General features: G+C 47.5%; 1 long non-coding RNA gene and 1 other non-coding gene across 2 annotated transcripts; one reads left to right on the forward strand and one right to left on the reverse strand.

Moving 5' to 3' along the window:
* LOC112425934 (small nucleolar RNA SNORA24) lies at nucleotides 1-131 on the forward strand. Its single transcript, XR_003017141.2, has one exon. It is a non-coding gene; the product is annotated as a small nucleolar RNA SNORA24 (small nucleolar RNA).
* A 15,458-nt stretch (nucleotides 132-15,589) lies between these two features.
* LOC105477788 (uncharacterized) lies at nucleotides 15,590-21,751 on the reverse strand. Its single transcript, XR_984939.2, has 3 exons — nucleotides 21,606-21,751; nucleotides 17,910-18,070; nucleotides 15,590-15,779 (listed from the first exon to the last, which is right to left on the reverse strand). It is a non-coding gene; the product is annotated as an uncharacterized lncRNA (long non-coding RNA).
* Nucleotides 21,752-23,712: the final 1,961 nt, after the last annotated feature.

Here is a 23,712-nt window from a genome sequence, read left to right on the forward strand (position 1 = left end):
CTCCATGTATCTTTGGAACCTGTCAGCTGTGGCAGTCGCCCTTCCTAGCCATGGAAGACTATATTCTTGTTTACTGGCAAAGCTGTCACCATTTCATTGGTATCAGATTCTGACTTGCACAAGTAACATTCTTCACCTTTGAAAACCTGGAGGGTGCTGGGTTATTGGGCAAACTTTTCTAAACTATTTTTCAAATGTTTCTAGAGAAAAAAAAGGTTCCAACATAGGAATTCTGAGAGGGGGCACCAACATTCAGACAAGTCAAAATAAGAAGAAAACAGGCCGGGTGTGGTGACTCATGCTTGTAATTCCAGCACTTTGGGAGGCCGAGGCATTCTGATCACCTAAGTTCGGCAGTTCGAGACCAGCCTGACCAACATAGAGAAACCCCGTCTCTACTAAAAATACAAAATTAGCCAGGAATCGGGGCGCATGCCTCTAATACCACCTACTCAGGAGGCTGAGGCAGGAGAATCGTTTGAACCTGGGAGGCGGAAGTTGCAGTGAGATCATGCCATTGCACTCCAGCCTGGGTGACAAGAGCGAAACTCCGTCTCAAAAAAAGGGGGGGGGGTGATGAGACCCTATCTCAAAATAGAGGAAAACGAGGAAATGAAGAGGGACTTGTCTGAGTGATGCAATTTTGGGCACCCATATTTAGTCATGCCAGAAGCCATCTGCTCCCTTCCCTCTCCCTCTTGGTCCCCAGCGTGAGACTCAGGTATTTCTTTATAGTGATGCAAATGGACTGACACAGATGGGAAGATCAAATGGCCTGAGGAAGGACAGGTGGTAACACCAGGACCAATGGGCCACTCTAGTGGGCTTGAGCCCCAGAGCTGCCCCCTGCCACACTGAGCTCATGAGGCTGCTGGGAAATGGGACTGCTTGCCCTGCTGTGGCTGTGGGTTCCTTCCATGTTCTCTCGCTGGGATGATGTCTCCCCTGGCTCCGCTTCACCAGACCACAGCACCTGCCTGCTTCAGACTTTGCCAGTCAGATTAACAAGCACCAAGGAGACCAAGAGGACCAGGGCACTGCCTTTACCCTGCCACTCTTTCTACAGTGTGGACTGCAGCCCTCCTCTGGCTCCATGCTGACAGGGCTATGGGAGGCTCAGCCTGTCTTTACCTAACCAGTGCTTGCCTTTCCCTGAGTGCACCTGCAATTCCCTTTGCCTAGAATGACCCCAACATGGCCTTCAAGGCCCTGCATTATCTGTCCTTTATCCATCTCTCATTTATTTATTCAATCAACAAACACAGCTTGGGAAGACTGTGTGGCAGGCATTGTTCTAGGCACTGTCTACCAAGAGACAGCAGTGAACAAAACACAGACAGAAATCCCTGCCTTCATGGGACTTACAGCCTGGTGGCAGAGATAGAAAATAAAGCGTGTACGTAAGAGAAATACATAGCATATTAAGTGATAAGAAGTGCGATGGGGAAAAATAAAGCAGGGATGAGGGGTGGGGACACACCCTGGCCCCATCTAGCCTTACTCTCTCCCATTCCCACCATGCTGGCCTTCTTCTTGTCTCAAGTGCACCAAGCTCCTTCCCACCTTGGGGTCTTTGTGCTTCTAGTTCCTCCATCTAGGAAAGTCTCCTCCTTCCCCTTCCCTAATGCAAAGATTGTTGCATGGCCGGATTCTTCTTACCATTGGGGTCTCAGCTAAAGTGACACTCCAGGGAGGCCCTGCTGGATCATCCAGTCCAGTGCCTTTTCCCAGTTACTCTTTATCCCATTACCTTGTTACACTGGTATGTTTTCTCCATGTCACCACTCTGAGAAATCCTTCTCTGTATTTTATGTGTTTACATGCTCAGTGCTTCTCCCCCTAGAATTTCAGCACCATGAGAGCGGAGGACTTTGTTTGTCTGGTTTGCTGCTGCCCCTCCAATGCCTGGAACATAGTAGGTGCTCAGTGAGTAGATATTGAGTTACTGATACAATTATTGCTCTTTTGTCCTCCCGCTACCCCCACCCCAAGTTCATTTTCTTTCACCTAAAGAACTCCTACTTTTCCTTTAAGACTAGTCTAGCAAGAGACTGGGCGCGGTGGCTCATGCCTGTGATCCCAGTACTTTGGGAGGCCGGGTGGACAGATTGCAACATAGCAAAACCCCATTTCTACAAAAAATACAAAAGTTAGCCAGGCGTGGTGGCACATGCCTGTAATTCCAGCTGCTAAGGAGGCTGAGGTGGGAGGATGATTTGAGGCTGGGAGACAGAGGTAGCAGTGAGCCAAGAACATGCCACTTCTCCACTCCAGCCTAGGCGATAGAGCCAGACCTTGCCTCAGAAACAAAAACAAACAAAAAGACTACCTAGTGGAGAGACACCAGTAAACACTACAATACTGTATTAATTAAGGTAACCCTAGCTGCTATAACAAATAGGCCTTCAAAGGAATTATGTCTCAGACATAATCGAAGCAGGTGGCTTTCCTCTATACATTGATCCTGGGCGCTGGGCTCTGTCCACCTTGTGGCAGCACCATTCCTAAGAATCTTGTCATTGCCTAAATACAGCTGGTAGCAGGACATTGACGGTGTGTAGATGACACACCTGCTCCTTAAAGGCCTTGATGTGGAAGTGACACATATGGGTTCTATTCACATTCCTTTGACAAGAGCCAGTAGTATGACCATACCTAGATGTAAGAGGTGGTTGGAAATGGGGTGTCAGCTGGACAGCTGCTTTCCAGCAACATCCACATGCTGTAGAAGAGGGAGAATAAACTGTGCTTCAGAAACTGTATTTCTGGGCCAGTTGTGGTGGCTCACACCTGTAATCCCTGCACTTTGGGAGGCCCAGGTGGGCGGATCACTTGAGATCAGGAGTTGGAGACCAGCCTGGCCAACGTGGTGAAACCCCATCTCTACTAAAAATACAAAAAATTAGCCGTGCATGGTGGCAGGCACCTGTAATCTCAGTTTTTCAGGAGGCTGAGGCAGGAGAATCACTTGAACCTGGGAGGTGGAGGTTGCAGTGAGCAGAGATCACACCACTGGACTCCAGCTTGAGTGACAGAGCAAGACTCTGTTTCAGGAAAAAAAAGAAATCGTATTTCTGCCTCTGCCACAAATACAGCGTCTCTGCCACAAATACAGCGTGGTAAAGGAAGCAAAGGATCTAGGGTGGCCCAGAAGAGGCACTTAACATAGCCAGAGTCAGAGGAGTCAAGGAGGGCTTTCCTGAGGAGACAGTGCTGAGGCAGCTTGTGAAGGGTAAGAGTCTGTTGGGCAAAGGAAAAGGAAGGTTGTTGCCAGCAAAGGGACCACCATGTGCAGAGGTTTGGTGAAAAGAGAGCATGTCACAAATCGTCCCAGAAAGTGCTGATATATTCATTGTCAAAGGGACAGAGAGTGAAGGAAGCAGGAACAGCAAAGAAACCCAGACTTTTCCTGTTTTCCTGGTATTGACAATGGAGATCCAAAATTGATGACAAATAGTCCTGTGGACCTCACGCTTAAGGATGATTCAAAGCCTCTGTTGAGATTGAGGCAAGAACATGCCCCAGGTATGTACAAAGAGGTGGCAGAACCGGCCCTACTACCATCACTCATCCCTCCCCACCCTCAATGTGAACACAAGTGTGAGAAGAAGTGACAGAGGGAATCCATGCTAGTCACTGCCCACTGGGGAATGCTGGGGGTTTCTTTCCTTCCTCACTATTGCCACAATGAGGGGATTCTAGAAGACTTATTCTTAAAGCCTGGGGGGCAGTGCCATCAGCAGGGGAGATGGGCATCTCATTCCCCAGTGGAACCTCCAATGAGGCAGCAGATGGGTCGATCCTGCCCTCTGCCTCCCTGGAGAGGGAAGGGAGAGTGAGGCAGCTGGAGGGAGGGTAGAAGGGGGGTTACAGGGGGTGCATGGGGGGGCACGGGGGGTGACATGGTGGTGTGGAAGGAGACTGCAGGGGAGCTACCTGCAAAGCCTCAAGCTTCGGGGAAGTGAACAAGGAGGACTTTCCCAGAGTGTTGCACTGGGCTTCAGCCATTGTGTTAGTTATCTATTACTGCAGTACAAAACACCTCAAAACAGTGTGTAAAACAATAGTCATTTATTATCTCATGATTTCTGTGGGCTAGGAATTCCCACAGGGCACGGTGTGAATGACTTAACTCTACTACATGATGCTTGGGGCCTCAGCTGAAAATCTCAAGGGCTGGGGCCTAGAGCCTTCTGAAGCCTTGTCTGGGGCTGGAGGGCCTGCTTCCAAGGTGGCTTGCTGGCGTGGCTGGCAAACTGGTGCTGACAACTGGGCTTCTCTCCACAGGGTTGCTTGAATGTCCTCAAGGTAGGGCAGCTGACTTCATCCCAAAAGAACAAGCCAAAGGCCCAAGGTAACACTGCAGGGTCTCATATGACCAAGCTTCAGAAGTCATGTACTGTCCCTCTGACAGAATGCTGCTTGTCACCCAGGCTAGCTTTGATTCAGTGTGACAGGAGACTACAAATGGACATGGACAACGGTGGGTATGGACCTTTAGGGTCAACCCAGAGGCTGAAGATCACATGCATCTTGCTGGCTTCTCACCCAGGAGGACTGGCCCAGGAATGGGGAGCCCTGGAGAGGAGGTGAGGGAGCAAGAAGACATCAAACCCGAGGCAGATCTCTCTCTTTATGGCCCTGAGCTGGGGGAAGGCCCTGCAGAGTTCTGTGGATAATGTGCAGGTGCCCTGAGTGAGACTCCTGGGCACACAGAGGGTGCTGATGGCCAGTGAGCATAGCCAGAGAAGCAGAAATGACCCCGTATCATCTATGAAGAAGACCTCCTGGCCGGGCATGGTGACTCAGACCCGTAATCCCAGCACTTTGGGAGGACAAGGTGGCCAGATGGCTTGAGCCCAGGAGTTTGAGACCAGCCTAGGCAACATAGTGAAACCTCATTTCTACAAGAAGTACAAAAACTAGCTGGATGTGGTGGCATGTGCCTGTGGTCCCAGCTACTCAATAGACTGAGGCAGGAGGATCACTTGAGCCCAGGAGGTTGAGGGTGCAGTGAGCTGTGATCATGCCATTCTACTCCAGCCTGGGTGACAGAGCAAGACTCTGTCTAACAAAATAAAAATAAAAAATTAGCTGACCATGGTGCCATGTGCCTGTGGTCCCAGCTACTCAGGAGGCTATGGTGAGAGGATCGCTTGAGCCCAGGAGTTTGAGGCTACAGTGAGCTATGATTGCACCACTGCACTTCAGTCTGGGCAAGAGTGAGACCTTGTCTAAAAAAAACAAAAACAAAAACACTCCTTTCCCAACTGCTGTCACCTTTGTCATAAATCAGATGACAGTATGTTAATGCGTCTATTTCTAGATTCTGTCCTGTTCTATTGATCTGTTTGCCTGTCCTTATGCCAATATCACACTGTACTATATTTACATAATATGTGTATTATGTTTACATAATAGATTCTAATATCTGGTGGTGTAAGTCCTCCAACTTTTCTTCCTCTGACAGATTGCCTTGGCAGTCTGAGGTCATCTCCAGCCCTGACTGGGAAGGGATCCACTTTGAAGCTCAGCAGCTCATCCCCTGTCTCCTGGTTGGTATCTGGAGACATCAGTTCCTTGCCATGTGGACCTCTCCACAGGGCTGCTCATGCTCACGACATGGCAACCGGCTTCCCTAGGGGGGGAGGATGCAAGTGACAGAGAGAAGGAGGGACCCAGAATCTCCATCATGGGAGCCATCGTGTCTTTTCACAACTTAATATCAGAAGTGACGTTCTATCATTTCTGCTGTATTCTGTTTGTTAGAAGTGAGGAACCAAATCTGGCCCACACCAGAGGGGAGAGGTTTACACAAGAGTGTGACTATCACAAGGTGAGAATTACTGGGGGTCATCTTACAGGCTGCTGACCTACCACATGTACAAAACAGATTGCTTCGTAAACTACTTTTTTTTATTATTATTAAGATATAATTCAGCCAGGCGCAGTGGCTCACGCATGTAACCCCTGCACTTTGGGAGGCCGAGGTGGGCAGATCACCTGAGGTCAGGAGTTCGAGACCAGCCTGGCCAACATGATGAAATCCCATCTCTACTAAAAATACAAAAATTAGCTGGGTGTGCTGGTGGCTCCTGTAATCCCAGCTACTCAGGAGGCTGAGGCAGGAGAATCACTTGAACTAGGGAGGCATAGGTTGCAGTGAGCTGAGATCACGCCATTGCACTTCAGCCTGGGTGACAGAGCAAGACTCTGTCTCAAAAAAGAAAAAAAAAAAAAAGAGGAAGAAGATATAATTCACACTTTAAAGCATGCAATTCAGTGGTTTTTGGTATATTCGTAAGGCTGTGGAAATACCACCATTATGTTATTCCAGAATATTGTCGTTATCCCATAAAGAAACTGTGTCTGGGGCCAGGCATGGTGGCTCATGCCCACAGTCCCACCACTTTGGGAGGCTGAGGCAGGCAGATCACTTGAGGTCAGCTTGCCCGACATGATGAAACTTGGTCTCTATTAAAAATAAAAAAGCAGCTGGACTCTGTGGCACACGCCTATAATCCCAGCTACGGGGGAGGCTGAGGCATGAGAATTGCTTGAACCTGGGAGGCAGAGGTTGCAGTGAGCCGAGATCATGCCACTAGACTCCAGCCTGGGCAACAGAGTAAGACTCTGTCTGAAAACAAAACAAAACAGAACAAAACAACAAAACTGTGTCCGCTTTAGCAATCACTGCCCCATTCCCTTCTTCCCCTGCTCCTGGCAATCACTAATCTACTTTCATTCTGCGTGGATTTGCCTATTCTGGACATGGAATATAAATAGAATCATACATTACGTGGCCTTTTGTTTCCAGCTTCCTAGCAAAATGCTTTCAAGGTTCCTCTGTGTTGTATGATGTATTCATGTTAAATGATGTATCAATACATCATTCCTTTTAATGGCCAAAAAAAATTATATTGTACGGACATACCACATTTTATTTATCAGTATCAGTAGATGGACATTTAAACTGTTTCTCCTTTTTGACTGTCATAAATCATGTTGCTAGGAACATCCATGTACAGCTATTTAGTGAATATATGTTTTCAGTTCTCTTGGGTTTAAACCTGAATGCTCATATGGAAACTCCACATTTAACTTTTTGAGGAACTGCCAAATTATTTTCCAAAGCTACTGCACTATTTTACATTCCCACTAGCAATATATAACAATTCTGATTTATCTGTCCAGGCGCAGTGGCTCACATCTGTAATCTCAGCACTTTGGGAGGCTGAGTTCAAGACCAGCCTGGGCAATATGGCAAAACCCCATCTCTACAAACAAAGAAAAAATTAGGCTTGGTCTACCGTTTGGCCGGGTGCAATGGCTCACGCCTGTAATCCCAGCACTTTGGGAGGTCGAGGAGGGTGGATCACCTGAGGTCAGGAGTTCGAGACCAGCCTGGCCAACATGGCAAAACCCTGTCTCTATTAAAAATTAGCCAGGCATGGTGGTGCGCGTGCCTGTAATCCCAGCTACTCGGGAGGCTGAGGCAGGAGACTCGCTTGAACCTGGGAGGCGGCAGTTGCAGGAGCCAAGATCATGCCATTGCACTACAGCCTGGGCAACAGAGCAAGACTCTGTCTCAAAAAGAAAAAAAAAAAGAAAGGCCGGGCGCGGTGGCTCAAGCCTGTAATCCCAGCACTTTGGGAGGCCGAGACGGGCGGATCACAAGGTCAGGAGATCGAGACCATCCTGGTGAACCCAGTGAAACCCCGTCTCTACTAAAAAATACAAAAAAAAAAAAAACTAGCCGGGCGAGGTGGCGGGCGCCTGTAGTCCCAGCTACTCGGGAGGCTGAGGCAGGAGAATGGCGTGAACCCGGGAGGCGGAGCTTGCAGTGAGCTGAGATCCGGCCACTGCACTCCAGCCTGGGTGACAGAGTGAGACCCCGTCCCAAAAAAAAAAAAAAAAAAAAAAGACTTTAAAAAAAAGAAAGAAAGAAAAAGAAAAGAAAAGAATTCTTTCTCAGCATTCTGGCCAACACTTGTTATTGTCTGTTCGTTTTTTACTGTAGTCATCCTAGTGGGTATGAAGTAGTATCTGACAGTAGTTTTGATCTGTATTTCCCTAATGACTAATGAAGTAGAATAATGTGCTTATTGGCCTTTTTTATACCTTCTTATGAGAAATACCTATTCAAATCCTTTGTCCATTTTTTAAAATTTGATTATTTATTTTTTGAGACCAAGTCTTCCTCTGTCACCCAGGCTTGAGTACAGTAGTGCAATCATAGCTCACTGCAGCCTCAAACTCCTGGGCTCAAGTGATCCTCCCACCTCATTCTCCTTAAGTTTTGGGACTATAGGCATGAGTCACCTTGTGGACCAGTCTATTTTTAAGTTGGGTTGTTTATCTTTCAATTGTTGAATTGTAAGTGTTCTTTGTATATTCTGGTTAACAGACTTCTCTCAAATAAAGAATTTGTGCCGGGTGTGGTGGCTCAAGCCTGTAATCCCAGGACTTTGGGAGGCCGAGGTTGGTGGATCATGAGGTCAGGAGATTGAGACCAACCTGGCCAACATAGTGAAACTCTGTCTCTACTAAAAATATAAAAAAATTAGCTAGGTGTGGTGGCATGTGCCTGTAATCCCAGCTACTTGAGAGACTGAGCAGGAGAATCGCTTGAAGCCGGGAGGCGGAGGTTGCAGTGAGCCGAGATCATGCCACTGCACTCCAGCCTGGCAACAGAGCGAGACTCTGTCTTAAAAAAAAAAAAAAATGCCGGGGGCGGTGGCTCAAGCCTGTAATCCCAGCACTTTGGGAGGCCGAGACGGGCAGATCACGAGGTCAGGAGATCGAGACCATCCTGGCTAACACGGTGAAACCCCGTCTCTACTGAAAAATACAAAAAACTAGCCGGGTGAGGTGGCGGGCGCCTGTAGTCCCAGCTACTCGGGAGGCTGAGGCAGGAGAATGGCGTAAACCCGGGTGGTGGAGCTTACAGTGAGCTGAGATCCGGCCACTGCACTCCAGCCTGGGCGACAGAGAGAGACTCCGTCTCAAAAAAAAAAAAAAAAAGAATTTGCAAGTATTGTCTTCCATACTATGGATTGTCTTTTCACTATTTTTATTTATTTATTTATTTATTTATTTATTTACTTATTTATTTTTTGAGATGGAGTCTCACTCTATTGCTAGGCTGGACTACAGTGGCACAGTCTCGGCTCACTGCAACCTCCACCTTATGGGTTCAAGCGATTCTCTTCCCTCAGACTCCCGAGTAGCTGGGATTATAGGCGCCTTCCACCACACCTGGCTGATTTTATTTAATTTATTTATTTATTTTTGTAGTAGAGACAGAGTTCCACCATGTTGGCCAGGTTGGGCTCGAACTCCTGACCTCAGGTGATCCACCCACCTCAGCCTCCCGAAGTGCTAAGATTACAGTCGTGAGCCACTATGCCTGGCCAAAAAATTATTTTTTTATATGCTGCTGGATTCAGTTTGCTAGTATTCTGTTTGTCAGGATTTTCACTTACACCATCATAAAAAATACTAGTTTGTAGTTTTCTTTCGATGTCTTTATCTGGTTTAGATATGAGGGTAATACTGGCCTCTTAGAATGAGTTGGGAAGTTTTCTCATTTTTTTGTTGGAAATTGAACTTTTTTTTTTTTTTTTTTTTTTTTTTGAGACGGAGTCTCGCTTTGTCGCCCAGGCTGGAGCGCAGTGGCGCGATCTCAGCTCACTGCAGGCTCCGCCTCCCGGGTTCACGCCATTCTCCTGCCTCAGCCTCCAAGTAGCTGGGTCTACAGGCGTGCGCCACCACGCCCGGCTAATTTTTTGTATTTTTAGTAGAGACGGGGTTTCACCGTGTTAGCCAGGATGGTCTCAATCTCCTGACCTCGTGATCCCCCGCCTTGGCCTCCCAAAGTGCTGGGATTACAGGCATGGGCCACTGTGCCCAGCCAGAAATTGAACATTTTAATTTAATTGTAATTATAATGTGGCAGTTCTAAGATTTGTTGTCTTTACTGCTTGTAGTAGTGGTTTTGTTTGTTTAGTGACTTCCTGAACTAATTCTGTAAAGTTTGTATTATTTGTCATGTGAGACCACTGAAGTCTCTACTTGGTAGGTTAGCTTAGTGATGAGCTAATGATGGGACAGAGATGTCTTTAAACGCCTGGAACCATAGATCCCTCAGTCTTTGCGGAGGGGCTGTGCGTGCATGTTAGGACATGCTTTCAAAGTGTAGGTAGGCTGTTTACAACCCCACCTTAGCCTTCACTTCCTGCTTGTGCAATGCTTCAAATTCAACCAGAGATGAATTTAGGGACTTCTGAATGTTTTCCTGAGCACATGCACATCCGTGGGCTTGCACACTGACCTATGATGTGCTTGGCCTTTTGGATGCCCAGGAATCTGCCAGATATATATATATATATATATATCTTTAAGATTAAGTCTTGCTCTGTTGCCCAAGCTGGAGTGCAGTGGCACAATCTTGGGTCACCGCAACCTCCGCCTCCTGGGTTCAAGTAATTCTCCTGTCTCAGCCTCCTGAATAGCTGGGATTACAGGCGCAAGCCACCATGCCTGGTAATTTTTGGTGATCTTTGTTTTTTTTTTTGAGTTGGAGTCTTGCTGTATCACCTAGGCTGGAGTGCAGTGGTGCAATCTTGGCTCACTGCAACCTCCATCTCCCAGGTTCAAGTGATTCTTCTGCCTCAGCCTCCCAAGTAGCTGGAATTACAGGCACCTGCCACCATGCCAGGCTAATTTTTGTATTTATTTATTTATTTATTTATTTTTGAGATGCAGTCGTGCTCTGTCGCCAGGGTGGAGTGCAGTGGTGCGATCTCAGCTCACTGCAGCCTCCGCTTCCCGGGTTCAAGCGATTGTCCTGCCTCAGCCTCCCGAGTAGCTGAGACTACAGGCATGCACTACCACGCCCAGCAAATTTTTGTGTTTTTAGTACAGACAGGGTTTCACCATGTTGGCCAGGATGGTCTCAATCTCGTGACCTCGTGATCCGCCCACCTTGGCCTCCCAAAGTGTTGGGATTATAGGCGTGAGCCACCGTGCCCGGCCTAATTTTTGTATTTTTAGTAGAGACCGGATTTCACCATGTTGCCAGGCTGGTCTTGAATTCCTTCCTCAGGTGATCTGCCCGCTTCGGCCTTCCAGAATGCTGGGATTACAGGTGTGAGCCACCGTGTCTGGCTTTGCCAGAGTTTTCAAAGCCCTTATGGACATCTATTCCCTAACTTTTAAGCTTTAAAAAAAATTTTTTTATTTTTAGTCTATTGCTTGATCCAACTGTTATCCACTGCCTCAGGCAGTCACAAAGTTAAAACTCTTGCCTATAATTGTTTAAAAAAAAATCCCCAGAGAAGACAAGTTTTCACACTGGATGAGCTCCAAGTCAGGCTAAATACAGACAGCCTTGCAACTGACATATTCCAGGGAACCACCAGACAGGTGAAATAATGACAATCACTTGTGAATGAGTCTTTGAAAAGGTTCCAGCTCCACTCTTCTTCCTGCAGTGGCTGCTGAGCTGCACCATGGATGCAGGTTATTATTTTTGAAGGCTACTGTGGGCCTGGAGGACAGAGGATGGATTTAGGGCAAGTTAAAATGTCACAGAGTTGGCCAGGTGTGGTGGCTCATGCTTGTCATCCCAGCACTTTGAGAGGCCGAGGTGGATGGATCACTTGAGCTCAGGAATTCAAGACCAGCCTGGCCAGCATGGTAAAACCCTGTCTCTATAAAAAATAAATAAATAAATAAAAAGAAAAAAGTGTGTCACAAAGCTTTCTCATTTTACTGAGATTCATCCACATTCTTGAATAATGTTCTCCAGGTTGTTGCCAGCCTTTTTTTATTTTGAAGATTAGTCTATGTTGCTCAGCATGGAGTGCAGTGGCTTTTCACAGGTGCGATCCCATTAGTGATCAGCACCGCAGTTTTGACCTGCTCGGTTTCCTGTGTGAAACTGTTCACCCCTCCTTAGGCAGCCTGGCAGTCCTCCACTCCCAAGAGGTCACCATACCGACGCTGAACTTAGTGCGGACACCCGATGAACATAGTCCATCACAGCCCACCACAGCTCGAGTAGCCAAGACTATAGAAGTATATCACCCTGCCAGGCTGCAAGACTTCGACTGATTTCCATAGTCACAGTCTTCAGAATGTGGATTCTGACAATTTTGGCCATTTTTCTGTTTGGTTTTCCGAGAAGACAGTTTTTAGAACCTTTACACTTCTTTACTTTTAATTTTCACTGACCTCACTCACTGCCACCACTGGCTTTTTTTTTTTTTTTCCTGGTTTGAGACAGGGTCTTGCTTTGTCACCCAGGCTGGAGTATAGTGGCGCGAACATAGCTCACTAGAGCCTTGACCTCCCCGGCCCAAGGCAATCTTCCCACCTCAGCACCCCCAGGTAGCTGGGACTACAAGCGGGTGCCACAACACCTGGCTAATTTTTGTATTTGTGTGTGTGGAGATAGGGTTTTGCTATGCTGCCCAGGCTGGTCTTGAACCCCTCAGCTTAGGAGATCCACCTACCCTGGCCTCCCCAAATGCTGGAATTGTAGGCGTGAACCACCAAGGCCATCTGCCACTTGCTTTTTAAGCTTGGAAATAAATTCTGAACTTCCCCCTCTCTCTTTCTGTTTTTGTTTGTTTGTTTGTTTGTTTGTTTTTGAGACGGAGTCTCACTCTGTCGCCCAGGCTGGAGTGCAATGATGTGATCTCGGCTCACTGGAACCTCCACCTCCCCGGTTCAAGCAATTCTGCTGCCTTAGCCTCCTGGCAAAAATGTTTACATCACAGAAATTGCACCAACACGTCCAGCTAATTTTTGTGTTTTTAGTAGAGACGGGGTTTCACCATGTTGGCAGGATGGTCTTGAACTCCTGACCTCATGGTCCACCCGCCTTGGCCTCCCAAAGTGCTGGGATTACAGGCGTGAGCCACCACACCCAGCCCTCTTTTTTTTTTGAATGGCATTATAACTAGATGAACTTCTTCAAATATGACTAATTATTCTACAGTATGATATTTTCATGGCTGATTAGGATTCCATGCTATGAATAAATTATTGCTTATTTAGCAACCACCTCCCCAATGTGCTGCTGAAGCTAGTTTGCACTGACTCTCAAGAGCTGCTTATGTATCTCTTTCCAACACTGTGTTAGTGAAATTCCATCGGTATCTTGAAATCAGCCTGGCGAAAATGTTTACATCACAGAAATTGGCAAAAACTCTAGGACGTTCATCCCCACCCACAACCAACAGGCAGCTATCAAATATTCAACTTGCTTTGTCATAGGAGGTTCCTGGTAAGAGTTCTAGGGGCAGGCACCACAACAGAGAGTCACATCAAGACCACACTTTATTCATTGTGTGTCGCTGAGACTCAGCAGAAGGCCTACCACATATTAGGTGATAAGGACAGTTTCTTCTTCTTGTGTATGTGTCTCTTGACATAGTTGGATTCCCAATCTGAGTACCATTTTATAATCTTTCTTGATTTAGTATTACTTCAAAGCTTCATATACATTGACACATAGTTGTCATTATTTTAATGACTGTAATTTTCCTTTGAATGAATAAGTCATTAGTTCTTTAACCCCTTCCATGTTGACTTACTCTTAGGTTGTTTCCAGTGTTTCACAGTGATGGACAACTCTACATAATGAGCTTCCTGAGTCTTGTTGAACTTCCTTAATTATTTTTAGAGATAGGGTTTCACCCTCTCGCCCAGGCTGGAGTACAATGGTGAGATCATAGCTCACTGGATCCTTGAACTGCTGGGCTCAGGGGCTCTTCCCACCTCAGGCTCCCAAGTAGATGGGATTACAGGCATACATGCCACCATACCCAGCTAATTTTTTTCTTTTTTCTTTTTGAGACGGAATCTTGCTCTATCACCCAGGCTGGAATGCAATGGCATGATCTCGGTTCATTGCAACTTCTGGCTCCCAGGTTCAAGCAATTCTCCTGCCTCAGCGGTCTGAGTAGCTGGAATTATAGACGTGTGCCACCACACCTGGCTAATTTTTGTGTTTTTAGTAGAGATGGGGTTTCACCATCTCTACTACTGTAGGCCAAGCTGGTCTCAAACTCCTGACCTCAGGTGATCCACTCACCTCGGCCTCCCAAAGTGCTGGGATTACCGGCGTGAGCCACTGCACCCAGCCTAATTTTATTTATTTATTTATTTATTTATTTATTTATTTATTAATTATTTTTATAGAGACGGGATCTCACTATGTTGCCTAGGCTGGTCTCGAACTCCTGGACTCACACAGTGCTCCTGCCTTGACCTTCCAAAGTGCTGGGATTACAGGCATAAGCCACCATGCCTGGCTGGAGCTCCTTTAAAGTTGGGAACAGGCTACTTTGCCAAAAGAGCAGTTGAGACAGTGTGAAAAATACATATGACCTCCTAAATCATTAATTCCTTCATATAGTGAGAGTCTGTTTTATGACTGAGTCTAGCATCTGCTTTAGGGCTCCAAGAAAAACATGGGCCTGGATCTCACAATCACAAAAAAGGTCCTACATTTGAAAGTTTAATGCTGTCTCCAAATGAGATTATACCTGCAAGACATCAGTGCTTATCATATCACTCCATAGTCCTGAACCAGGATCAATCAAATATATATTTGGCTGCTGTAACAGAGAATCAAAACACATGTGCAGGTGGACAGTCACTGGCACGTGTAATCCCAGCTACTTGGAGGCTGAGGCAGAAGGATCACCTAAGCTCAGGAGTTGTTTGGTCTTTTGGTTTTTTTTTTTTTTTTTTTTTTAAACAAGATCTCACTCTGTCACCCAGGCTAGAGTGCAGTGGCCCAATTGCAGTTCACTGCAGCCTTGACCTCCTGGGCTCAAGTGATCCTCCTGCCTCAGCCTCCTGAGTAGCTGGGACTAAGTATGAGCCACAGCACCTGCATCATCATTTTTGTGTTAAAAGCATTAACCTGGCAAACTTAAACCTTTAGACTGTTCTAGAAACTTTAAAACCCTATTTCAATCTCCTTTTTTTGTTTTTTAATAATAAGCCAGGAGTTAAAAGGAATTGGTTCAGACTTTCCTCAGCCGTGATACCAAAGAGATGATCTCTGCCCTCTTAGTCAAGTGTGGGAGACACACATGTAAATATATCATTTAAAAAGGTACACACGAAAAGCTATAGGGGGCTAGAATATGACTTCTTCCCCATAAGGTAAGAAAAAGCTTGTAAGAAGAGGCAATTCATTCATCTGGTGGAAAAAGCAAGAAAGAACATTCTAGACAAAGGGAACAGCTTGGGCTGGGTGTGGTGGCTCATGCCTGTAATCCCAGCATTTTGGGAGGCAGAGATGGAAGGATCGAGTGAGGTCAGGAGTTCAAGACCAGCCTGGCCAACCTGACGAAACCCCATCTCTACTAAAAAATACAAAAATTAGCCAGTCGCAATGGTGCGTGCCTGTAATTCCAGCTACTCGGGACGCTGAGGCAGGAGACTCTCTTGAACCTGGGAAGCAAAGTGCCACTGCACTCCAGCTTGGGTGACAATCCAAGACTCTGTCTCAAAAAAAAAAAAAAAAAAAGGGAACAGCTTGAGCAAAGGTACTGAGTGTTGGAGGTACCCCAGTGTCTTGATCTATTTTTGTGCTGCTATAGCAAAATACCTGAGATTGGGTAACTTATAAGGAACAGAAATTTATTTCTCAAAGATCTGGAGGCTGAGAAGTCCAAGCTTAAGGCTCCAGCAGATCCGGTTGTCTGGTGAGGGCTGCTGTCTGCCTCCAAAGTGATGCCTTGTTGCAGTGTCCTCTGGAGGGAAGGAACACGGTGGCCTCACATAGAGGAAGGCAGAAGGGCAAGAGAGCTGGAGGCTGCTGCACCAAGCCTCTTTTATAAAGGCCTTAATCCCATCCATGAAGGAGGAGCCTCTACGATCTAATCATCTCCTTAAGCTCCCTCCTCTTACTATCACTTCAGTAGCCATTAAGTTTCAACACTTAAATTATGGATGGGACACATTCAAACCATAGTACCTGACAATTCACCTGAACACAGAATACATGTGGGTTGGATGAGTGGCTAGAGACCAGGCTGAAGAGGTAGGCTGGGCCCAAGTGTTGGAGATGAAGACTTTTTTTTTTTTTTTGAGATGGAATTTCGCTCTTGTCCAGGCTGGAGTGCCACGGCGCAATCTTGGCTTACCACAACTGCCGCCTCCCGGGTTCAAGTGACTGTCCTACCTTAGCCTCCCAAGTAGCTGGGATTACAGGCACCCACCACCACACCTGGCTAAATTTTTTTGTACTTTTAGTAGAGAGAGGGGTTTGTCCATGTTGGTCAGGCTGGTCTCGAACTCCTGACCGCAGGTGACCCACCCACCTCAGCCTCCCAAAGTGCTGGGATTACAGGCGTGAGCCACCGCGCCTGGCTGAGGAAGATGTTTTATTTGTTAAATGGTGTATGTTACATTGGTTTTTATCATCTATGTCAGCCTCTTAGTGTGACTTTTTAAGCTGCAGAGATTAGAGAGCTTAAAAAAAAAAAATTCACAGCCAGGCGTGGTGGCTCACACCTGTATTGCCAGCACTTTGGGAGGCCAAGGAGGGCAGATCACGAGGTCAGGAGATCGAGACCATTCTGGCTAACACGGTGAAATCCCATCTCTACTTAAAAAATACAAAAAATTAGCTGGGCATGGTGGCGGGTGCCTGTAGTCCCAGTTACTTGGGAGACTGAGGCAGGAGAATGGCGTGAACCTGGGAGGTGGAGCTTGCAGTGAGCTGAGATCGCACCACTGTACTCCAGCCTGGGCGACAGAGCAAGACTCTGTCTCAAAAAACAAACAAACAAACAAACAAAAATTCACATTTCCCAAACTTTCTTGCAGTTAGAATTCTGGGTAAGAGTTAGCTTTATTCCTTAAATGCACTAGTGCATAACATAACAGCTAGGAGTGAGATGGGGGCCATTGTTCTGCTGCCCAAGTCCTCACTGCTTGCCAGCATAGACAGGGAGACACTAGGTTTCAGCATAGACCAGTTCTTCTGTTTAGTTTTGGGCACATTCTTTTTTTTTTTGAGATGGAGTTTCACTCTTGTTGCCCAGGCTAGAGTGCAATGGCGCAATCTCGGCTCACCGCAACCTCCGCCTCCTGAGTTCAAGCGATTCTCCTGCCTCAGCCTCCTGAGTAGCTGAGATTACAGGCATGCACCACCATGCCGGGCTAATTTTATATTTTTAGTAGAGACAGGGTTTCTCCATGTTGGTCAGGCTGGTCTCGAACTCCTGACCTCAGGTGATCCACCCGCCTCGGTGTCCCAAAGTGCTGGGATTACAGGCGTGAGCCACCACGTCCGGCCTCTTTTTTCTTTTTGAGCCAGAGCCTCGCTCTGTCACCCAGGCTGGGATGCAGTAGTGTGATCTCAGCTCACTGCAGCCTCTACCTCCTGGGTTCGAGTGATTCTCCTGCCTCAGCCTCTTGAATAGCTAGGATTACAGGTGAGCGCGCCATTGCAGCCAGCTAATTTTTGTATTGTTAGTAGAGACGGAGTTTCACCGTGTTGGCCAGGCTGGTCTCGAACTCCTGACCTCAGGTGATCCACCCATCTCGGCCTCCCAAAGTGCTGGGATTACAGGTGTGAGCCACCACGCCCGTCCAAGTTCTGGGCAATCTTGGAGGTCCACCAGAGCCCATTTCTTTAGGACCTCCAAGATTTTGTAAGCATCTAATCACCTGTATTAAATCCCTTTCTGATGAAAATGGCTAGAATGGCATGTCTTCTGTAACTGAACCCTGATTAATGCAGAAGGTATGTGATTTGACTGCCCAGCTGCATTCCAGCTAAAACATGGCTCGAATTCAGGCTCTGGCCCACATTTTGGAGAGCCTGTTATGTCCACAAGGCAATGTGGACACCCCCATTAGAAAATTCTTCTGACCTGGTCTGCTGCAGTTGAAGACTAGACCATTCCTGAGGGCAAGTTAGGGCAAATATAAAAGCCTTCTCTGTAGGTATCTTGCTTCTGTGACACCATTGGTCCTGTCTTCCACACTTAAAGGTGAGGATTGTACAATCCTGTTCATGACCAGGGTCAAATGTCTGCAACAGTATACTAAACGAGTTAAAACGCCTGTCATCACTGAGATTTTGAATCTATTTCCCTACAAACAAAGCTGGAGACTGGAGGAGAGGAAGGGTAGTGGTAGAGGATTCAGAAAAAAGAGGAGGAAGTGAATATAGATGAACACTTTTAAAAATTATTTTAGCAATCATCTATTTTAAATAGAATAGGAAACAATAACCTGCAAAATAAACCCTATTTTTCAAGCAGCTTTGCTTCGGGACATGCCCATGTTTAAAAAGCAAAACAGTTAGAGGAAATCTTAGATAAACAATAGTATAATAGAACTGGCATGAAGGAATAGCACAGATTTGTGCAGATATTCCAATTTCTGACATTTGGAAAGCCCGCTGCAGGATTACATTAGTCATCATGACAACCTAGGAGCTGCTTATTTTGCCCCTACTTTAGAATGGAAACAGGGTTAAAGGTTGAAATGACCTGTCAGGATCACATGACAAGGTTGGGATTTGATCCTGGCCAATGTCTTCTTCACTGCCCTCCCACCCCCCACCTCCTTTGTCTTATATAAAGACCCTGGAGCTACCAGGAACAATATCTTTGGAGAAGTGAAAAACTCTTCCAGGCCACTTCCTGGTGGCTGTGGTCATTTGCCAGATCCCAGTTCCCCTCTGGTGGAACTGGTCTGTTGCAGAGAGCACTCAGGAAATCTGCCAGGCCCTCTGCCTGGGCCCCCAACCTGGCCGCTTCCTCAATGGTGCAGGTTGGAGGAAAGCAGCTGCATTCAGGTTCCAGGGCACAGAGGAGAGATGGGCTGGCTGGGTCTCTGCTGCTTTTCCTTGTGCAGTCTCTGGCCTACAGTCTGCATTCCAGGAAGACAGTACAGAAAGAGCAGCAGGGATGGTGCAGGGGGATGGGATGCTGCCTGATGACAGGCCAAGAGTTTTTTCTCAAAAGCCAGTGGCCCCAGGACTCAGGCCAATGTTGTATGAAGCAGCAAACAAGAGATGGGTAAGGTCCAAGCCAGCCTTCCTGAGGAGCTAGAGGCCACTGGTGTGTCTGATAAGCCAGAGGTTTCCATACTTTCCCAGGATGTGGAATGGGGTCCTTCAGAAGCCAGCCAGGTGGGGAGAAGGTCTTCTGGGGGTGGCTGCAGCTCACTGCTCTTACTCCCACCAAAACAACTTTCCTTTTATCTGTTTTAGATACTAAAACCTTTTTGAGAACCATTGCCCTTGCATCTTTTAGGCCCTAGGTTTGAAGAAATGCTCCTTAAGGCCTCATTCAGCTACTGGTTCTGAAGATATCCAGGGCAGAAATGGATGGGCTGGAGGAGAGCAATGGTAAGTATGACAGAGGGATCTGGGAACTAGGTGAGTGAGAGGAGAGTGGATCCCAGAAGCAAACTTTTACCAAACCCTCTTCCAAGATGCCTCCTTTTCATTCCCCTACCTAGTTAAAAAACAACAACAGTCCGGGTGTGGTAGCTCATGCCTGTTATCCCAGCACTTTGGGAGGCTGAGGTGGGCTGATCACGAGGTCAAGAGATCAAGACCATCCTGGCTAACACGGTGAAACACCATCTCTACTAAAAATACAAAATATTAGCCGGGCGTGGTGGCGGGCGCCTGTAGTCCCAGCTATTCGGGAGGCTGAGGCAGGAGAATGGCGTGAACCCAGGAGGTGGAGCTTGCAGTAAGCTGAGATCCCACCACTGCACTCCAGCCTGGGCGACAGAGTGAGACTCCGGCTCAAAAGAACAAGAGCAACCAACACCAACAACAAAAAACACAACAACAAAGTATGTTGGAGGCCAGGTGACGTGGCTCACGCCTGTAATTCTAGCACTTTGGGAGGCTGAGGCAGGTGGATCACCTGAGGTCAGGAGTTCGAAATCACTCTGGCCAACACTGTGAAACCCCATCTCTACAATAAATACAAAAATCAGCCGGGCCTGGTGGCATGTACCTGTAGTCCCAGCTACTTGGGAGGCAGAGGCAGGAAAATTGCTTGAACCTGGGAGGCGGAGGCTGCAGTGAGCCGAGATCACGCCACTGCACTCCAACCTGGGCGACAGAGGGAGACTCTGTCTCAAAAAAAAAAAAAAAAACCAAAAAAAAAAAACCACGTTGGTCTCAAAGTATGTGTGTACGATTGTTAATTATAAAATAATAACTTGGCTGGGCGCGGTGGCTCACACCTGTAATCCCAGCACTTTGGGAGGCCGAGATGGGTGGATCACCTGAGGTCAGGAGTTCAAGACCAGCCTGACCAACAAGGTAAAACCCTATCTTTACTAAAAATACAAAAATTAGCTGGCCATGGTGGCGAGTGCCTGTAGTCCCAGCTACTCAGGAGGCTGAGACAGAAGAGTCACTTGAACCCCGGAGTGGGAGGTTGAAATGAGCTGAGACTGTGCCACTACACTCCAGCCTGTGCAACAGAGCGAGACTCCATCTCAAAAAACCAGTAAAATAAAATAAAATAAAATAAAATAAAAATAATAACTTTAGAGTGGAAAAATCTGGTAGACCCCACCTTAACCAAATGATCACATTTAACATTCTTAATATTGTGCTAAAGTACAATCATGAAGCCTGCAGGAGGGTCACATGCTTATAGTCCCAGCTCACTGGGAGGCGGAGGAAGGAAGTGTGCTTGAGGATAGGGGTTCGAGGCAGTAGTGTACGATAGCCACTGCACTCCAGCCTGGGTAGCACAGTGAGACCCTGTCTGGGATACTGAATGTTCTCAACACCAAGCTATAATCCCAGCTACTCGGGAGGCTGAGGCAGCAGAATCATTTGAACCTGGGAGGCAGAGGTTGCAGTGAGCCATTGCACTCCAGCCTGGGCAACAAGAGCAAAACTCCGTCTCAAAATAATAATAATGATAATAATAATAATAAATAAAATACAAATTTAAAAATCAAGATTAGAAAAAGACAAAGGCTGATAAACTCTTCCAGATTAAGAGACTAAAGAGGTGTGACAACAAAATGCAATGCACCTTAATGGATCTTGGATGGACTAGGCTGTGAAAAGCCACGAAGGATGTTGTTGGGACAATTGAACAACCTGAACACGGATTGTGAATTAGGTAACCGTATTGTGTCTTTTTTTCTTTTCTTTTTTTTCTTTTGAGACAGAGTCTCACTCTGTCACCCAGGCTGGAGTACAGTGGCCTGATCTCGGCTCACTGCAACCTTCGCCTCCCAGGTTCAAGCGATTCTACTGCTTCAGCCTCCAGAGTGGCTGGGATTACAGACGCGCGCCACCAGGCCCTGCTAATTTTTGTATTTTTAGTAGAGACGGGGTTTCACCGTGTTGGTCAGGCTGGTCTGGAACTCCCGACCTCAGGTGATCCGCCTGCCTGGGCCTCCCAAAGTGCTGGGACTACAGGTGTGAGCCATTGCGCCCGGCCTGTACCGGGTTTTCTAACAGAATGCCTTTGTTCTTAGGAAATAAACCTTGAAGGTAGGGGTTCAGCAAAAAGATGTCTTTAACCTATCCTCAAGTGGTTCCGGGAGAAAGGGAAAGGTAAAGAAAAAACCTGAGGGGTGTGAGCTGCCCGGGGCTGGAGAGGGGAGGGCGCTGGGAGAAGCTTCTGCAGGTACTCTTAGGCGGCTGGAACAGCCTTCACCCCGCGGGCCCCTGTTGTCGGGGAAACGGCGCGGCGCTGTGGCGGCTCCCAGGGACCAGGCTGGGCCCTGGTGAGACAGGCGGGTGGTTGTGGAGGGCAGAGGCTGGGAGCACGACCCCTGAGGAAAAAGAGACAGCTGGTTGGGGTGGGGAGAGGGGGTACCGCGCTTAGGTCCTGGGCGAGGAGGGGGCCAGAACCCCGGATCAGAAGGAGGCGGCCGGAGATCAGGACCGTGGGTTCAGCCGAAGGAGGAAAGCCGCCAGCCCAGCGTTCCCCTCTTCATTTCTCCCCGCCAAGCATCCCGCTCCGCAGGAGGAGGATCCCGGGCATGTGGCAGTGGCTGAGCCGGTGGGGAGCCGAGCGGGGCCCGCGTGAGACACGCAGTTCTAGGTGCCCCGGGAGGCCTGTGGGAGGACAAGGCGGGAAGGCTGCAGTAGCGGACGGCTGAGCGGTCCCGAATGGAAGTCGCTCACGCGGGAGTGCAGGGGCCAGGGTGGCGGCGTCTGCGTACAGCATTCTGGGCGCTGGAAAGCCTGTCACTGAGGCAGCAGTGGGGAAGGGCGTGCTTCCAGCAATTTTTTAAAATGCGATTCGCGGCCGGGAGCAGTGGCTCACGCCTGTAATACCAGCACTTTGGGAAGCCGAGGCAGGCTAATCACGAGGTCAGGAGTTCGAGACCAGCCTGGCCAATATGGTGAAACCCCATCTCTACTAAAAATATAAAATTAGCCAGGCATGGTGGCGCTTGCCTGTAGTCCCAGGTACTCAGGAGGCTGAGGCAGAAGAATTGTTTGAACCCGGGAGGTGGAGGTTGCAGTGAGCCGAGATCGCACGCTCCAGCCTGGGTGACGGAGTGAGACTCTGTCTCAAAAAAAAAAAAAATAATAATAATAATAATAAAAAGGCCGGGCACGGTGGCTCACTCCTATAATCCCAGCACTTTGGGAGGCCAAGGTGGGCGGATCACGGGGTCAGGAGATAGAGACCATCTTGGCCAACATGGTGAAACCCCATCTCTACTAAAAATACAAAAATTACCCGGGCCTGGTGGCACGTACCTGTAGTCCCAGCTACTCGGGAGGCTGAGGCAGGAGACTTTCTTTTCTTTTTTTTTTTTTTTTTTTTGAGACGGAGTCTCGCTCTGTTGCCCAGGCTGGAGTGCAGTGGTGTGATCTTGGCTTACTGCAACCTCCGCCTCCCGGGTTCACGCCATTCTCTTGGCTCAGCCTACCCAGTAGCTGGGACTACCAGCACCCGCCATCTCGCCCGGCTAATTTTTTGTATTTTTTTTTTTTTTTTTTTTTTTTTTTTAGTAGAGACGGGGTTTCACCGTGTTAGCCAGGATGATCTCGATCTCCTGACCTCGTGACCTGCCCGCCTCGGCCTCCCAAAGTGCTGGGATTACAGGTGTGAGCCACAGTGCCCCGCAAGGAGAATTTCTTGAACCCGTGAGGCGGAGGTTGCAGTGAGCCGAGACTGGGCCATTGCACTCCAGCCTGGCGACAGAGCAAGACTCTGTCTCAAAAAGAAAAAAAAAAAAAAAAAAAGATTTGCTTCAGAATACATGAGGACACAGGAAGTCCTATGTCCTCATAGGCAGCGAAGAAACAAGATTGGCCACTAGTTTATATTATAGAAGCTGGCGATGTGTACTTGGAGATTCAGTATTCTATTGTGGTTACTTTTTGTATTTTTTTAAATTTTTATTTTATTTTTAAATTGTATGTAGAGATGGAGTCTCACTTTATTGCCCGGACTGGTCTGTATCTTTAATTTTTTTTTTTTTTTTTTTTTTTTTTTTTTTTAGACAGTCTCGCTCTGTTGCCCAGGCTGGAGTGTAGTGGCACTATCTCCACTCACTGCAACCGCCGCCAGGAATGGTTCAAGCGATTCTCCTGCCTCAGCCTCCCAAGTAGCTGGGACTCCAAGAGCGTGCCACCACGCCCAGCTAATTTTTTGTATTTTTAGTAGAGAGGGTGTTTCACCGCATTAACCAGGATGGTCTCAATCCCCTGAT

The sequence above is a fragment of the Macaca nemestrina genome, chromosome 2, assembly GCF_043159975.1.
Source record: "Macaca nemestrina isolate mMacNem1 chromosome 2, mMacNem.hap1, whole genome shotgun sequence".
Classification (NCBI taxonomy): Eukaryota; Metazoa; Chordata; class Mammalia; order Primates; family Cercopithecidae; genus Macaca; species Macaca nemestrina.